This window comes from Lolium rigidum, chromosome 6, assembly GCF_022539505.1.
Source record: "Lolium rigidum isolate FL_2022 chromosome 6, APGP_CSIRO_Lrig_0.1, whole genome shotgun sequence".
Taxonomy (NCBI): Eukaryota; Viridiplantae; Streptophyta; class Magnoliopsida; order Poales; family Poaceae; genus Lolium; species Lolium rigidum.
Window position 1 is genome coordinate 27,620,106 of NC_061513.1, and position 17,059 is coordinate 27,637,164.

The window sequence follows — 17,059 nt, forward strand, 5'->3', positions numbered from 1 at the left end:
ATAGGTCAAAAACCTCATCAACAATGGTCAATGGTGCCATCACTCAAGATAATTCGTTGATGTAAAACCATATTGGGAACGGCGCTTGACGTTGTTGCCCCTTTCTGAAGGACGACGGTTACAAAATTAGACCATCACAAAATGAAGTAGCATCATTCATGAACATTTTCTAATAATCATGTTCGATAGGACTAATACAACACAATATTGCCTGGTGACGGTGTGCACCATGGCCTGAGGCCACCTCATTCGTCTAGATGTTCAACGCTACGTCACCGTCTTCCACCTTTCCCAGCTCTAGAAAGTCAAGGCCGGCGACGGTGGCTCCTATGTCTTCAATGTTGTTGGATGTTCACTGTCTTCTACCTTTCTATACTATACAAAAGTCCTTTTCCCAGCGATCCCAACTTTAACATCGTGGATAGTGCTAAGCTCGTATGTCTTCATGGCTAGCGCATTTCCGCCAGAGGCCTCTTGTGAAGGGCTTGCAAAAATGACCATGCCAACGATGCTCTCGGTCATCAAGGATACAGACGCTGCGAGTATGCCTTCATCTTGTTGAACCAAGTGTTGATGAGTTGGCTTCGGCTGCAGCACTATGGTCTCGCGGGGCATTATGTCGTTCCATTGGTGGACCCTATGATAAGGTGACTTCAAAGAATGGGAGCAATTTTTGGTGAAATTTTCAGCGATGTTGAAGGTCAGCGCAAAGTTGGTGACCATCTAGCCGATGAAAGTCCCATTGGTGATGCCGATAAGAGTACCGACGCCCGAGACGATAGTGCTAGCGGATGCACCGAAGGCAATGGGGGAGGTGGCCAGCACCCGTGCGGAGATCAAACGACTGTGGCGAGATTATATAGAACTAGCTAGGCAAGAATGGCTTGTTCTGATACCATAAAACCGGGATGAAAATAGAATATGGGGAATGCCTTGCAAATCCTTAAAGGGCAGTCCTAATTCTTCATGTATACTCTCTACATTCATAAAAAGATTTCATTTAAGTTTGATGTTATGTAAAAAAAAAAATTTGACCAACTTCATTGAAAACTGTAGCATTTTATGATACAAAATTAACGGAAATATAGTTTGGCTCCCAGATGCATATACCCCCTTTATAAAAAAACACATTTCAAAATGTCAATTTTTTTTGAAATAAACATATGCGTGTACATCTCTACAATCTATGTGCGTGAAAAAATGTTTTTTGTGATCTATGTAAAAAAGATATAATTTTACATTTTCTTTTACATAAAGCCCCACTACAAGTCGATTTTTTGTGAAATGAAGTTGTGCACACGTACCATGTACACATGTATGCATGATTTTTTTTATTTGAGTTTTTTGACATTTTCAAATGAGTTCAAGATAAAAGCTAAATATGAATTAATTCCAAATAAAGAGAGAATGTCCAAAACACCACTCCCATGTTTATTAGAATAATGTGTTTCAATATGCATCTACTGATATCAGTTTCAAAGAGACATGAAGGCGAAAGGAAGAAACTTATGTCATTGTTTAGAACCATATGAGCTGTCTTACGGAATTATGGTCATATATATATGTAAATCTTATGTGCCAATTTTTTTTGTTTTTATGAGATAATATTTAAGACTGAAATTCTGTTATTTTTAGATTTATTGATAGATGTATATTATATACCCGTTCTTAAGTGCTTGTTCTGATCAAACTTGTATGCAAAGGTGTGGGGGTGGGGGGCTGTGCATTAGATGTAGTAACATGACAGTGGTGATTGGATCGGTGATAGAAAATTTGAGATCTATTATTGTTTTTATCTTTCTTCTGTTACCTCACTAGGGATAAAGTGAATGCATGTGTTATAATCATATAGTGACAACAAAGATGATTTTTTTTTAGCTCAAGTTAGCACATTTTTTATTCAAACACCATGTAAGATATCTAAGGTTATACTACTTTATTTTAAATTCTAAATTGCATGGAGTTTTCCCTTTAAAGAAAAGTATAAGTGAGATATGTTGCATCATCTTTATGTTAGTACGTGATGCCCATATAAATGCTAATCAAACACATAATAAAGTTTCAACAACACTATATTACCTGGTAGTTGGTTTATGTCCACCACACTTTATGAGATTGTAGAGAATTGAATCCATGAACGATGTCCAATTTTTATTATAAAAAAACACTTTTACTTATTTTTACTCTCCTGTACATTTTCCACAAGAATCAAAACACTCTTTAAGCATTTGTTTTTACTATCTTAGTTATAGATTACTTTACTATTTTATTTAAGTTTTGCTAATACAAAGCCTTATGCTCAGGGGGTGAATGGGATGGGAGGGGATTTTGCCGAGGATTTGGGGTTTGGGGGTGGGGAGGAAATGCCCGCCATCGATGATTTGGAGGTCTGATTTTACAATCCAAAATTTGAGGGACGCGGCTTAAGTGAATTTGAGAAACAATATTGGCTAGATTTTGAACTTATGTAACTGTTTAGAAGAATTTTAAAGAAAGTAAATCGTTTGAGAATGGATTTTGTACGCACGTATCAGTGTGGGTGTTTCCATTACTATCGATTTATTTCTCAAAATTCTTACTCGCCGTGGTAGGTGAAAATGTACCTCTCTCTCCTCCTCCTTTTATCCGAATCTCAAAGCAAAACGGACGAAAACACCAACAATCATGCCTGTAAGTACAAAATTATTTCCATAAATGTTTTGTTGCATATTATGAGAAAGTTTCAATCCATTTGAATAGCTAGTCCGTGATTAAATACTACAGAGTAGTTTTAAATGGATTGAAAACTTCTCAGAGTATGAAGCACAACATTTACAATTACTATAATTTTTTCTAAACCTTTTAAAATTTTGAATTCAAAATCTAGATCAATCTAGTTCGTTTGATCATACATAGAGGGTTAATATTAGTGACTTCGCTTTGATGGCCTCTCAAAGTAACAGAAGCTGCATCCCAATTTGAGGGGCAACGCTGCCATGGGTCTCGTAGTTCTAGGTCTACGATGCATCTGCGGCTTGTCCGCCCACTGCAAACAAAGTCTTTCTAAAGAGACACAAACATGTTCCTTTTTATTCTCTTTTTATCATTTTTTCTATTTTGATATAAACAATGCCACCAACTAAATTTAACACCAAATTCACTTATACAATAATTGAAATATTAAAATGGCATAGTTTACACAATAATTTATATTTAAATTAAATAATGTGGTAATCAAAATAAGTATAGTTTCTAATGCTAGACAATAAATAAGATGAGAGGAATACTTTTGATCCATAGGTGATCCACCAAATTATTTTGGATTTGAACATGAGCAGTTAGGTCATGGATTCTACGATGTGCATCGAGGAAATCTTGGAACTCTGTTAGCCGAGATACGAGATAATCCAAATCTTCCTAGAAGTTAAACCCTAGGTCATAGATTCCATGTGATCACACAAGTAATTACCACCTTTGAAAGGACGAGATGTCGCTGGAGAGGGGTGAATAGGAGTTTTAAAAAATATTACGGATTTGGCTTGTATGAAGGTAGAATTAAACTAACGTTTATTCTACAAGCACAAAACCTAAATATGCTAGGCTCAACTAGGTGCAACAATAACAACTTAGATAAGGAAGATATGCACAAGATATATATAGCACAAGTGATAGCAAGATGTAAATATTTCAAGCACGATGGCTATCACAAGGGAAGTAAACTCGGGTATAGAGATAGCCGAGTCACGCGCCCGTGTTCCTCCACACAAGGTGAGGTAACTCACGTTGGTGAGATGCGGGCTACCACAAAAGTCTCTCGAACGCCACAAATGCTCACCTTCTTCTCCAAGCCAATACCACGAAGGACAAAGGTCGTTCCCTTATAGTTAGCTTTTCCTCCACTCACCGGAGATGGCAAGCTCCACAACCACTTCACAAGCTCCACGAAGGAGAAACCTGGGTCTCTTCACAATTTTCCACGAATAGGTCACCAGAGCACCAACCACCAACCACCAACCACCAAGACAACTAGGAGGTCACCCCTCCAAGAGTAACAAGCTCATGGTCTCTCACTAACTAATCGTAATGGAGAGTTCAACACTTATGAAGAATGCAAAAGCAAGAACACCAAAGATATTTAAATCCCTCACACTCAAATCTCACCAAAGCAACAAGTGCTATGGAGGAATTAGAGAGGAAGAACAACGGAGAAAATCAACAAATGACTCCAAGATCTAGATCCCAAGAGTTCCCCTCACAAAGAGGAGGAATGGATTGGTGGAGTTGTAGATCTAGATCGCCTCTTTCAAATCCCTAAAGAATATGCAAGAATCATGGAAGAGATGGAGAGGAAGTAAGCTTTTGAGGTTCAACAATAGGGTAGGAGAGAGAAAAAATAGAATGGTTGACCTTAGCCCCTCAAGGAGGAAGAAGGGATATAAATAGTCCAAGGAGAAAACTAGCCGTTTTAGGGCAGAGTCGGGCAACTCGGCAGCCAAGCTCAGTAGGGCCAGGCCATAGGCTGGGCCACCCGGCACCACACATGGTAGGCCGGGCCAAGGGCCGGGCTATCCGGTAGCAGCACCCGACAGGCCGGGCTCTATGCTGGGTTGCTAGACTTTGCTCAAAAAATCATGTTTTCTCCGAGAACTAAAAACTCGTCTCACGATGTTCCCGAACTCCGATTGAGATGAAACCAATTTTGTTGTAAAGATAACGGTGAATAGAAACCCAACAAAAACTGGTAATATTGAGACTCCTCACGTAATATTTTTAGATGATTTTAGAGAGGGAGCTGACATAGGCATCCCCAATGGACCTGCCAAAGATGGTACCCGGGGTTTACTGAAGGCCCACAAGTCGAAGAATATGAAGTTCGGAAGCCCAGTTAGTGTTAAGGAAAGATAGAGTTGTATTAGGAAATATAGAGACTTGTAATTTTACTGGTTGAACTCAGAGAGTCTCCCGGAATCTGTAATCTTGTGTAACACTGTACCCTCGGCTCCGCCTCCTATATAAGGGGGAGTCGAGGGACAAAGAGGGGATCGAATCCATTGTCAACATAACCCTAGTTTCTTAATCGTCGATTACTTTTCGGCTGAAACCCTCGAGATCTACTTGCCCTCTACTTCCAACTAAACCCTAGTCTACAATCCGTAGGCATTGACAAGTTAATCCCTTGTCAGGAGCCTCCCAATGTCAAGAAACGGTAAAGATGTCCAAACTCAAAATCGCAATAGAAGATGCATACGAATTCCATTTTCAATGAAATTGGGCTTGTTGAAAAACTAGCAACAAGCTCAAGAACCTCACACAGATAAACACCAAGACACAACAAGAATATATGGATGCAAAGTATGCAAAGGATCGAGCTCCCTAGGACGATGTGATTAAGTTACCCAACCGAAGGCCCCTCTTGATAATGCGGATGTCTATCCTATAACCCGGTCTCTCAACAATCACCTTGAGGCCGGTGAAAGGAAAACCTAGCAAGGACATACCTTTACCTTGCGCATCCCGCTTGATATTGATGATGACACTTCATGCTTCATTCAAGTTGGAATGCCCACTTGATCATTGTTTCTTCATGAAGACTCATGATTGCTCCCCCATACACCACTATGGGAAAGATCCATTGAGGCACATCTTCACAAGTTTATTATCACCAAATGGACGCTAAGCTTCAAGCACGATATTTTCGATATACACATCTTGAACTTTCCCTTCTCAACCTTGATGACATCCATACTTGATGCCGTCCTCACATGGGCTATATGAGATCATACTTCTTGATGCATGCCCATGACAACATACCGAACCCACATACACAATACAAATGCACATATATAGTGGGTTAGCTCATGAAGCATAATTGATAAGACTTACCATACCACAAGATCACATAATCCAAAGTGGTACAATCTTTATGCTTCATGTGTTGACCAACTTAAATTCAATCTTCACTCTTAGTCGTGGTCAACCTTATATCTCTTCATGCTCTATCATAATATCTTGATCATTCATTGATTAACACACATAAGCTAGATCATGGCTAACTTGAGTTTCACACAAGAACTCCATCTTAATTTCTTCTTCTTGATCATATCATATTCTTCTCTTCAAATCGGTGATCTTGATGCCAATACCAAAGGTATAATATTATATTAATGACACATCCACACTTGAATCCAACATACGAACTTCAAGAAATAACTATGGAATATTCCTTCATATGAACACAACGAAAACATTAGTCCATAGAGGATTATCATTAATTACCAAAAACACACTTAGGGGCAATATACCCTTACAACCTTCAATATTTTTTCAACCTTCCATGTTATAGCAGGGTGTCGAACAATATATCAACGAGGTTGGAGCATATCAAATGTCCGCTCCACATTTTTCCTGCAACTCTTTGGTTCTCTTGCAAACATCTCTTGTTACCTTAGGGGTTGGGGATTATCTTCACAATATAGACCACTGAGGATAGATACCATCAACGAGATAGTACCCTCTGTTGTATTGTAGGCCATTGATATTATATATGGCATATGGAGTATTGTGTTCTGCAAGTCTTGAGAACACCGGAGAGCGCTAAAGCACATTGACTTCATTGTGAATTGACTTCATTGTGAGAACATGTCATGCCAAAAAAGTCTAGAGATCATGTGATGCCACAACTTCAATTATAATCGTGCACTCTCTAAAATGTCATTAAATTTATATTGCCCATGTCAAGCAATTGGATAGTTGTTCTGCTCAGAATACGTGCAATCGATTCGTCCAAGCATCCTAGGATATATTTTGGGATTTTTTTTCCATGGAGCAGAAGAGCCGTAGCGACACAAGTATCACTATCATTGTGGGACGAATCAAGAGACGATGTATCAATGAACTCATAGAAGAAAAACTCATCGGAGCTAAAAAAAATTCTATGTTTATATTTTAACTCCAAAGATATATTTGTGCAGTTTTCAAGTTTTGTGCCATGCACATAAGAAAGTTAATTAGCCCGAAAGAATGCATGTTATGATAGGCTCAAGTGCGTATGTTTTTTTAATGATGCATCATTCTAATGATAGCAGTAAGTACCTATGTTGATGCACCGAAATTGATTTATTTTGCTTTTAGCATGTCGCTGATTCATTTACCTATTTCTGTGTAAACATGTGAGACACATTGCAATTCACAAGCTATACCTCCAACCATCGATATTGTGATGTTTTTATTCACCGCATAAGTCACCTTTTTAGTTAATAGTGTATTATACGGTGTTGTCACAATATCACAAAGGTGGAGAGAATACTAAACTAAAGGTTCTGAAAAAAGGTTCAACACAGGGTACTACCACAGTCTTAGCAGAACCTTTCATGAATACAACGACGTAGGCAAGCAATTGAATCTATGTTAAAATACATGTCCACATATGGTATATGAAATGTACAGTCAAATAGAATTGAGTTTTCCTATTGTATTTGCATGCAAGGTTGGTTACTGGTACAGCTGGGCGTACATCTGCTACATCTCTATGCTGGTACTGCTAGTTGTTGCATAGTAAAAAATCGTGTGTGATGCTTGAAATAAGCATACAACTGGTGAAAATAAATTTGCGCGATGTGAGTTCATAACATATGGTTGGTTTAACATTAGCCTTTTCCGATCTTGTGATCCCACTTACTATCGAGTAGAATTTTTTTTATGAAGCTCTCCTATTCGCAAAGGATTCGGCTACGCGAATCGTGTGCGGAAGTTTACCCTTCCGCACACGGTCCCAGGCATAGTGACGGTTCTGTAAATCGAGTGGGATGGTTTATTTTAACCGTATTTGATTACTTGTTCTGTAGTACCGTAGGTTTTCCCAAATCCCAATAGTTCTGTTTTTTAGATCAAAGTTGCGACTTTATTTAAGAAACGGCACCGTCACATGCCAACAAGTTCAGAAGGTAGCCTGGAGGCACCCCAACCTAAACATTACAACGCTTATTCTCGCAATCATGGTTCACTAACTTGGTGCGCCACTCCATTACAAGCACGCTGCACATGATTAATCTCCTCGACCAAAGTCCCATGGATGGATCGATCCACCTCTCTACTTCGCAGCTTCATTGCCCCCATGCAGTCCCTTTCAAGCTCCAGCTTCCCTCCCAATAGTTCTGTTGATACCAAGGTCTTGGTTTCTCTTTCAAGAAGGACAAAACATGGTTTCGTTTTTAGTTGCATGTTGGATGGAGTTTTGAAACCTACTTCTCTTGCTAAAGAATTAGATATCTACTTCAAATGATCAGATCTTGTGGTTGGGACGTTGCAAAGTCTCTTAGTTTGGATTTAACGTGAAACCAACAAGTACGAGCTGCATCTAGTAGCTTATGCGATTCATGTGACTGAAATAGATCCTTCCCGTTGCCACCGAGAAATTCTCAAGTACTACCTAGATCTGAGTGTGTTGGGGATGCCATCGGGCCTTTTGTGTCCATGTTAGCAGATCTCACTTGTGCCGTGGATACACTGAATGCAGACGCGCTTTGTCTGCAGGGATACCACCCTGTAGACTCCCATTTTTTTTCGATAAAGCTGCAGACTCCCATGCAAACAAGGTCGTCGAGAGAAACGCATGATCCAAACACATTTTTTTTCGATAAAGCTGCAGACTCCCATGCAAACAAGGTCGTCGAGAGAAACGCATGATCCAAACAACTAAGTTAAGAGCTGATTGTACATATGAAGTCGTAGTTCACCTACATTACGCAAAGATTCCATATTGTCCAGCATTGACTTCTACAGGATAAATATTAGTGGGAGGTGAGCCTATGCTAAGACCCTTCTTAAACTTTCAGTTTTCCAAGGCAGCAGGCCACACAAAAAGGATCCATCCTGCTTTTGCCTTCGGAGCATAAAATTCTTGCATTTGGGCTCAAAATCATCATGACAGTGACCCGAAGACTGGTTAAACCGTTAGGGGGAACTAGGTGCGGACAGTTCATCTTCAGCCCAGACAAACTTGAAGATGGCTTTGCTAGGACCTGCTTTAACCAAGTGGATCTTGTTCATCAGCATCTCCTCCTGGGCACACCTATCATCACCCTTAAACACCATAAGAATAAACTTTTAGTTCAGAGGTTCTGAAGATTCTGCGGGAGACAAAGATTGCTCGCATATGTTATGACTTCTGACTTTCTGAGTATGATCCGAGTGTTGTAAATGAAAATAACATTGCATAAGTTGGAAGTGAAAGAGGACTCACAAGCATGGAGTATGCCTGAGAAAGTGAGAAGACAGTTGGGTAGAGATGTGTAACAGCAAGCGCAGCGTCTTCTGTCACTTCTGGCACCTGATTTGCATGCAAAATCAATGAGCAGAGTATGACCTGAAATGGATAAGTGTCTAGCTTTGGGGAAGGCAGCTGTTGTGGACTCATTACCTGCATAAGTTGAAGGGCGAATACATTGCTCACAGTGACCTTCTTAAGGTCAGAACACCTTTTCACAAACTCGTCATAGGTCAGGCAAAATCGAGAAGAATCAGCAGCAGCAGAGAAGTTTGTGCAGTAGTAATCAATTATCGAACGTGTCAGGTGGCCGTATTTCCTTTCGGTATCAGCATACCCAGTTGTTCTCTGGATATCAAATCCTTCAAGAATCGCAGTGGTGAAGCAGCTGAAATAAAATGCATGGAGCAGTTAAAATGGCATATCACTGACATCATGTACGCAAAAGGTACTAATATTCAGAGATAACATGATCAAGCAGATTTCATGAACAGTGTACATACGCCGTTTTAACACTCTCGGGTGTATCTACAGTATTTGGATCGCCTTCAACTAGATATATTAGCTTCCTTAGGCCACATTTCTGCAAAGGTAAAACAAAAGGATGTATCACATCGCTAAAATTATATAAGAACTATAAAGTAACTTAGCAACCCCTGGAAATCCAAACATATGAAGAAGAAATTCAGTTTGTTTGGGATGAGATTAACAATCCACAGAGTCGAGCTTATGTCATCAAATAAAAGTGGTCTTCACCATCACATAAACCCATACCTCAGTTAAGATAATAAGAAATCTCCTCATTAAGATTAGACTGAAGCCGCATCAAATCATTGGGCATACCATGCAGGCATAAAACATGGCAGGTCAAAACACACATTCAACACGTTGAAGTGGGACACCCCGGCACATCATATCCAACATTTCTGAACCCTATTTTTTTTCTCGAACACACACCAAAGCATGCTGTCTCTCTATATTAGAAGAAAACTGCAAAGAAAGCGGGTGACTACACTAGTGGAGCCAAGCTCAAGAAACCAAAAAGAAAAGTCAAAGAAGAAAACAGGGAAAAGAAAAGAAGGGTAAAATACTATACAAGGCTAACATTTGTTAGCCAGTGTTGGGGCTGCAACTCACAGCCCCTCTTCTTCTACCTCTAGCTACATCTAAACTCTCATAGAAATAACAGTGGACACAAGTGTTTTTGGCGTTGGACTGCCTCACACAGCCAACCTTTCTTCTTTACTCAATCTCACTGAATGCATACATGCTCACACCAGCCTTAAATAGGCTCTCACACACACACGTTCTAGACACCATACCGGCCACTAACACCACCTGACTAGTGCATGCACTCACGCAGCAAGCCACGACCTGCTGATCCCTATCTTCTCCTAGAATCGTTCTCGGTAGCAGCAGACTCGGCCAAAGCATGCACAACAACATGCAGCTAGCAAAACCAACACAACTAAACTGCCGACTCACTTGGCTGGTTCACGTACAGCCTATTGGCCTCAGCACTTGCACGGCAGCTTCGCACCACCACAGGCATCTCGCCATGCTCACCGCATCGCACGGCACCGCAAGCATCTCGCCTCATATGCCTCCGCTGAAACTCGTCGGCTTCGTACGCATCACACGCACACCTTGCCGGACTACAACAGGCTACAACGATCGAACCTAACTACATGCAGGACACTAAAGCAAACGCTGATACAAGGAAATCAAGATTAAGTGCTAACAGCCAGTTCTGAATTCTGATCATCATCTGGAGGCCTAGCGTGTTCTGAACCCAATTATAATCGACTGTAGGATAGAAAATCTAAAGAAACATTATATCCAATACAAGTTACACAAAGTTCCTTGTCTTAACACATGCCTCCGATACTGTGCTGCCTAACAGGATCATGACTATGACCATCAATTTAATTGCTACATAGGCCATTGGCTCATGAACAAAACAATGTTTTGTGTTGCCACAACTACTGATTAGGATTATCACAAGAAACAAAATAATAATCCAGTACGCAGAATTTCTTATTACTTTAGTGATAAACTGAAAACATGAACAAATAGGGAAGTTAATATGAAGGTTTTAATACCAACAACAAAGTTCAAATCTAGTTCAGATGATACCTTCAGCCTTAGCTTTTGATCTTTGTATCTGTTGTCTCTGATTGAGCCAACTAAATCATCCACATTTTTCCTTTCAACAATGAAATCAAGAACATAGTCTGTGCCAAATCCTCTACGGCGAGCAATCCAAAGTGCATCCCCAACAGGCAAGCGTTTCATCTGGATGGCATGGTTCAAACATAAAATCAACACCACTTTCTTTGGCACATCATACAAACAGTTCAAGCTAGCATAGCATCTTTGTTAGATTATTTTAAGCTACCCTTGTACACAAGCTAGCAAACAGTGCAGACCCGCATGAAGATGGTGGGATGGCAACCAAACATATCAGACAATTAATCTACCAGTACAGGGCAATTAATTTAGTGTCGCGTTAATGCATAGGAATGTCTTTTAGCAGCCTATTTTGGTTATCCAGAGAGATGTATAAGGAAACGAGTGCTGGTGAATTTGATAGAAGAAGCAAGGAAAGGAAGAGCAGTCCAAATCAAGAAGAATTCACATAACTCTGAAGTCAACTAACCTCTACAGTTACATGAAACTGTGAGTGTATGTTATTAGCAACATTTCTTCTGTTACGGAGCCTGCACAAAAAAGGTAGCAATCATGAGGGAACTGAATTCTGATGCACAGATGGATGATGAAATTGAACATGAAAAATGGGTGGGTGCAATGACAATCAATTTGTTTCCTTGGAGAATAACTTGGATATATTCAAAACCATACAGAATCAAAAGCATATAAATAACATAAAAGTTATAAGAAAATGGTAAAAGCTAAGAAACACAAGATAAAAAATCAAATTGTCTTAGAACTCACGACTACCGAACCTGGACAAGTATGTGAAAACCCTTATCTATCTTATTTTAACAAAACAAAAACTGCACACAATTTAGTGCCCTTGTGAATTGAAAAATTGACAACATGGACTGCTGCTGCCAATATATTTCTACCATTCTCAAAAGATGGGGATGGGGTGTAAATGTACAAAAAATGACGTTCTCATATCATATTAAGAAATTAAAATATGGAGAATGTCACAAAGGGGCATACAACTTTGATTTGGCAAGACAAGCTTGTTATGATCCTGCTTAACGATCGGACACAGCTAAGATATAGAATAAATCATGACTAAGATATGATCATACAAACCCAAGAGTTTCTCGATCATCCAATATCAGCACCACATCATAAGCATCTAGAAAGGTTTCATCGGAATGACGAGGTGGCATAGCTAGTAGAGAACTTGCAGCAGAATCCTGGTGGTAAAAAAGGAAAGAAGATTGTTATGCTCTGTTTGGAAATAAGGATACAAGTGTACAGCAAGGGGAACTCAACTGTACCATTGCACTAAATGATAACTCTCCAAACATTTCTCGACATGGAAGAAGAGAATCAGTAGCAGGTCCCTTTCCTGAAATAAATGAATTTACTGAACAGGCCACTATAGAGTAATATCTTGCTTATAGATTATCAGCAAAGAAAGTATACTGACACAAAAGGAACGGAACTACCTGCTTTTGATTTTCGAACTCCAACCCTTTCAGCAAAAATTTCAGAATCTGCAATGAGCAAAGTGAATTAATAATAGTGTTGCGGTGTTACACTAGTAGGTCATTTGGAAACTCGTGTATGGATAGAAAATCAGTGAATACCTATCAGAGGATTGCTCCTTTCATATTGTTCATCAGAATCTGAAACGCTGAAATCTTCTTCAGAATGATGGTTTGAAGGTCCTGCATGATTATCATCTAATACAGACCGTGCAAGAAAACTGCAAGCAGTCTCTTTACCTTTTTCTGTTAGCTCATACCTACATCAGATTAATACCGTAAGACCCATGCTATTCTTAGTGTCTCAACAGAATGTGTGTGCTTGGAAAATAAAGCCCCAACTGGAGACATGAAATGTAAATTATCTGAAGTGCATACAAGCATCAATCATCAAACTATCGGATATAGATTCTCTGCTAGCATGTATATGACTATATTGTGGCACCATATCAGAATTACTCCGACCTACAAGGGAAAAAATTGAAATAGAAATGTTTCTTGGTAATTTTTGTTTACTAGAATTCATATACCAATCAACACACCAGAGACTATCCCGCTTTTAGTAATCCAGTCCATCAACACTCAGACAAAAATAGCTGAATGGGTTTTGTATCTTGTGAGTGTTGCAATAATATAAATCAGATAAACTTGTGCAAACACAATTTTACTTGAATACACATGAACCCTCTGATGAGAGGAGTCAAGTCCATGCTTTCACTAGTTTATAGCTCTGGTATCCCCAGTTCTTTAGTCCATTAAATTACCATTTTATCGTTCAACAAAGCTCTGGCCAAACAAAATTTGACAACTAATATTTAACAGTGCTGCAAAAGCACATAATAGCCTGTGATGGAAGAAGTAGTCTTTCGGGGTCTAATACATGCATACAAAATGTGCGGGGTTGATCCCTCTAAAATATCCAATTATTTTAAATAAACAACAGAAAAGTTATGATAAACAGGGAGCTGAGCCTAGTACATTACTTTGCAGGGTTACTCCACTTAATGACCAGTTTATTAGATATTAACGTCTTCATGCAGCTCCATCCAGTGTACCTGTCCTTGCAAGAATTCACCTGTTTTGATTTGTAGTTGTTTGGGCTGCTCATAATACAACTGACAGAGTTAATGATGCACTAAAATATCAACTGAAATACAACCGTGCAATATACAGAATCACTGGAACTGTACCCTATTCCATGTCGTGACAGACCACTGGCTTCAGCAGCATCAATAAGTTCTTGTTTCAGCATAAAATCCTTCCCTCTCATCAGTTCCCTAGGGGGAAATCAACTGTCAACATCTCCTCTTGCAGCATATTCAGGTTCCTTGTCCTACTTCCTCTGATTAAATGGTGTTCTTTGTCCAAATGTCGCTACTAATTTTGTCGCGCGAATAACAAAATTTAGATAACATAAGATGGAAGAAAATTATACCTGTAGAGAGTGATCACTATTGCGTATGGAGCTGAACCAATCTGTGGAGCATAAGGTTCTTTTTGTTTTCTTTTCTTCCCTGTAGAAAACAACATACACTTTAAGATCTAATAGTATAAAAATGTTTTCACTAAAGTCACTGATGAAAGAACAGATTTCATGAAACAGAACAGATTTAATAGTATGAGGAAGAAGACACGCCAGCCTGGTCATGAAACAGAACAGATATCAGAGGACGCGTGAGAATCATAGAAATTGTCACCCGTTTCTCCTGGTGTATTACTCTCTGGAAAGGAGTCTTCCATGACACGAACGACCCAATCTCCAACGCCCCTGGCAAAGAAGCAACGCCAGTGGTCAATCTTATTCAGTTTCTGAGAATCTGATGCAATTCAACGCGGAGTGTAACATTCGGTATATATACCACATGCTGATCTGGTAGTAATAAAAACTTGAGACACGCGATTTCCATGTCTCAACTCAACACGCAAAAGAAAAAACAGAACAGAATTACAGAAGCACAGAATTCTATATTGATCCAAAGTAAAGGCATACTGTTATAACTCTTCCCCGGTTATCTTACAAGCAAATCTCAAGTTGAATGGCAACTTAAAGTGGTGTGAATAGTACATAATAGATTTCACCAGATAAAAATGGTAATGACATATTTAGATCTCAGCATATACGCCTGCATCAAATCAACAGTTGCAGTAGAGCGAATGACCATATTGGAACTACAACTAACGACTCTAGAAACCAAATCTCATGCAAACCGAAGGCATGGTCGGACAAACTCAAATCCCCTAAGCGACATAACATCCACCAAAGAAATCCAGCCAGATCTCTGAGCTAAGGCACCCAAACCGTCACGTTAAAACCATAAGCCAATCCATTCGCCTTGCAGTGTTCCATAGTAACATGAGGCGGCCAAAACAGAGGACTCCGATATTTGGCACAGAAGAGCGACATTGCCTCTCGATCCAAAGCTCACGACCCAGAATGGCAGAATCGACCAAAACTTCTTCTCATTGCAAACTCTCATCCCACCAACAGCGTGAACGAGAACAGTTGAGGGGTGTCGAGAAATGCGTACTTGATACGGGACAGGTCACTGGGTGTTCTGAAGGGCAGGTTGGCGAGGCAGACGCCGCGGTAGGCGGCGGAGAGCGCCTGGCCCTGGTGCTCCGACAGACCGCCCGGTTGCTCCGCTATCATCGAGCGGTGCTTCTCGAGGATCTTGCGAGCGAGCTCCTCGTTCTCCGGCAGGCGCACCTTGCGCTTCTTCCGCACCGACGGCGGCGCCATCTGCGTCGAGGGTGGCGTGGGTTGAATGGGATGGGGAGAGGATTCTGTGTGCGGTGCGGGGTTATGGTATTGGTAGCAGGGAGGGAGAGCCCGCCATTGATGCTTCGGAGGTTTTTGGTTTTGCGATCCACCGGTTTTTGGTTTTACGGTACCATGGGTCCCACAGTCCAGTGTCTGGGATGCGATAGGTGAAATTAAATAACTGACGCGGTGCGGCACGGCAGCACGCTCGTAACAGTAAAAAGCTGTCCCGGATGGGACGAGACCGTATTCGTAGTCTCGTAGAGGTGCAGGCTAGCTATGGAGTAACTTCGACAAGACCATTCGTAGAGGCGTAGAGCCCAGCCTGCCTGCCATGTTATTTGTTTATAAAATTTGGTGAGAATAGTTTAGTTTTAGGCCATCTCCAGCGGCGTGACGCATTTCAGACGTCCGAAATGTCCGTTTATGTCGCGGCGAACGCTCGACAGACCGTTTTTGTCCGCACGTCCGTTTGCACCTAGGGGTGGCTCCAGCGGGCCGACGCATTTTCGCGTTTGCATCAATTTATGAAGTTTCCAAACAACAAAATAAGGAAATCAACAAAGTCATAGTTATTATATTTAAAAGTCGACATGAAAATAAGATAGTATTTCTCTAGGCATGATCTTCATGGCCAGTCCACTGATGTTCAATCAGATCCGTTTGCAGCTGTTTGGAGACGTTCTCGTCAGTGACTTCTACATTCCTATGTAGATAGTACTGCTAAGATGAAGCTCCAGGAAGTGGCGCAACTAGCTCACCTTGGAAATCCCATTTTTTGGTTCTCATTGCGGCCATCAGGACGCTCGTTCTCAACGATCATGTTGTGCATGATCACGCAGCATGTCATCACCTCATGCATGGTCTTCTGCGACCATGTTCTTGCCGGGTGACGGACAATTGCCCACCGAGCTTGGAGCACACCAAATCCGCGCTCCACATCTTTCCTGCAAGCCTCTTGCATCTTGGCAAACCTCCTCGTCTTCTCGGAGTTTGGATTACGGACGGTCTTCACCAATGTGGCCCGAGTCGGGGTAGATGCCATCAACAAGATAATATGGCTTGTCATATTCATTTCCATTGATCTCGTAGCTCACCCGGAGAGCTTTGCCTTGCATAAGCATGCTGAAAACCGGTAATCGGTGCAACACATTGTTGTCATTGTTGGAACCGGCCATGCCAAAAAATGAATGCCAAATCCATAAAACTTGAGATATGACAGCTTCAAGAATGACAGTTGTTTCCTCCTCATGCCCGCTGTACGCACCATGCCATCCAAATGGACAGTTTTTCCACTGCCAGTGCATGCAATCTATGTTGCCAATCATTCCTGGGAAGCCTCTAGACTCGTTGATAGACATGAGA

General features: G+C 40.7%; 1 pseudogene; it reads right to left on the bottom strand.

Annotated features, from left to right (window-relative positions):
- Positions 1 to 8,931: 8,931 nt before the first annotated feature.
- LOC124662346 lies at positions 8,932 to 15,583 on the bottom strand (annotated as a pseudogene).
- Positions 15,584 to 17,059: the final 1,476 nt, after the last annotated feature.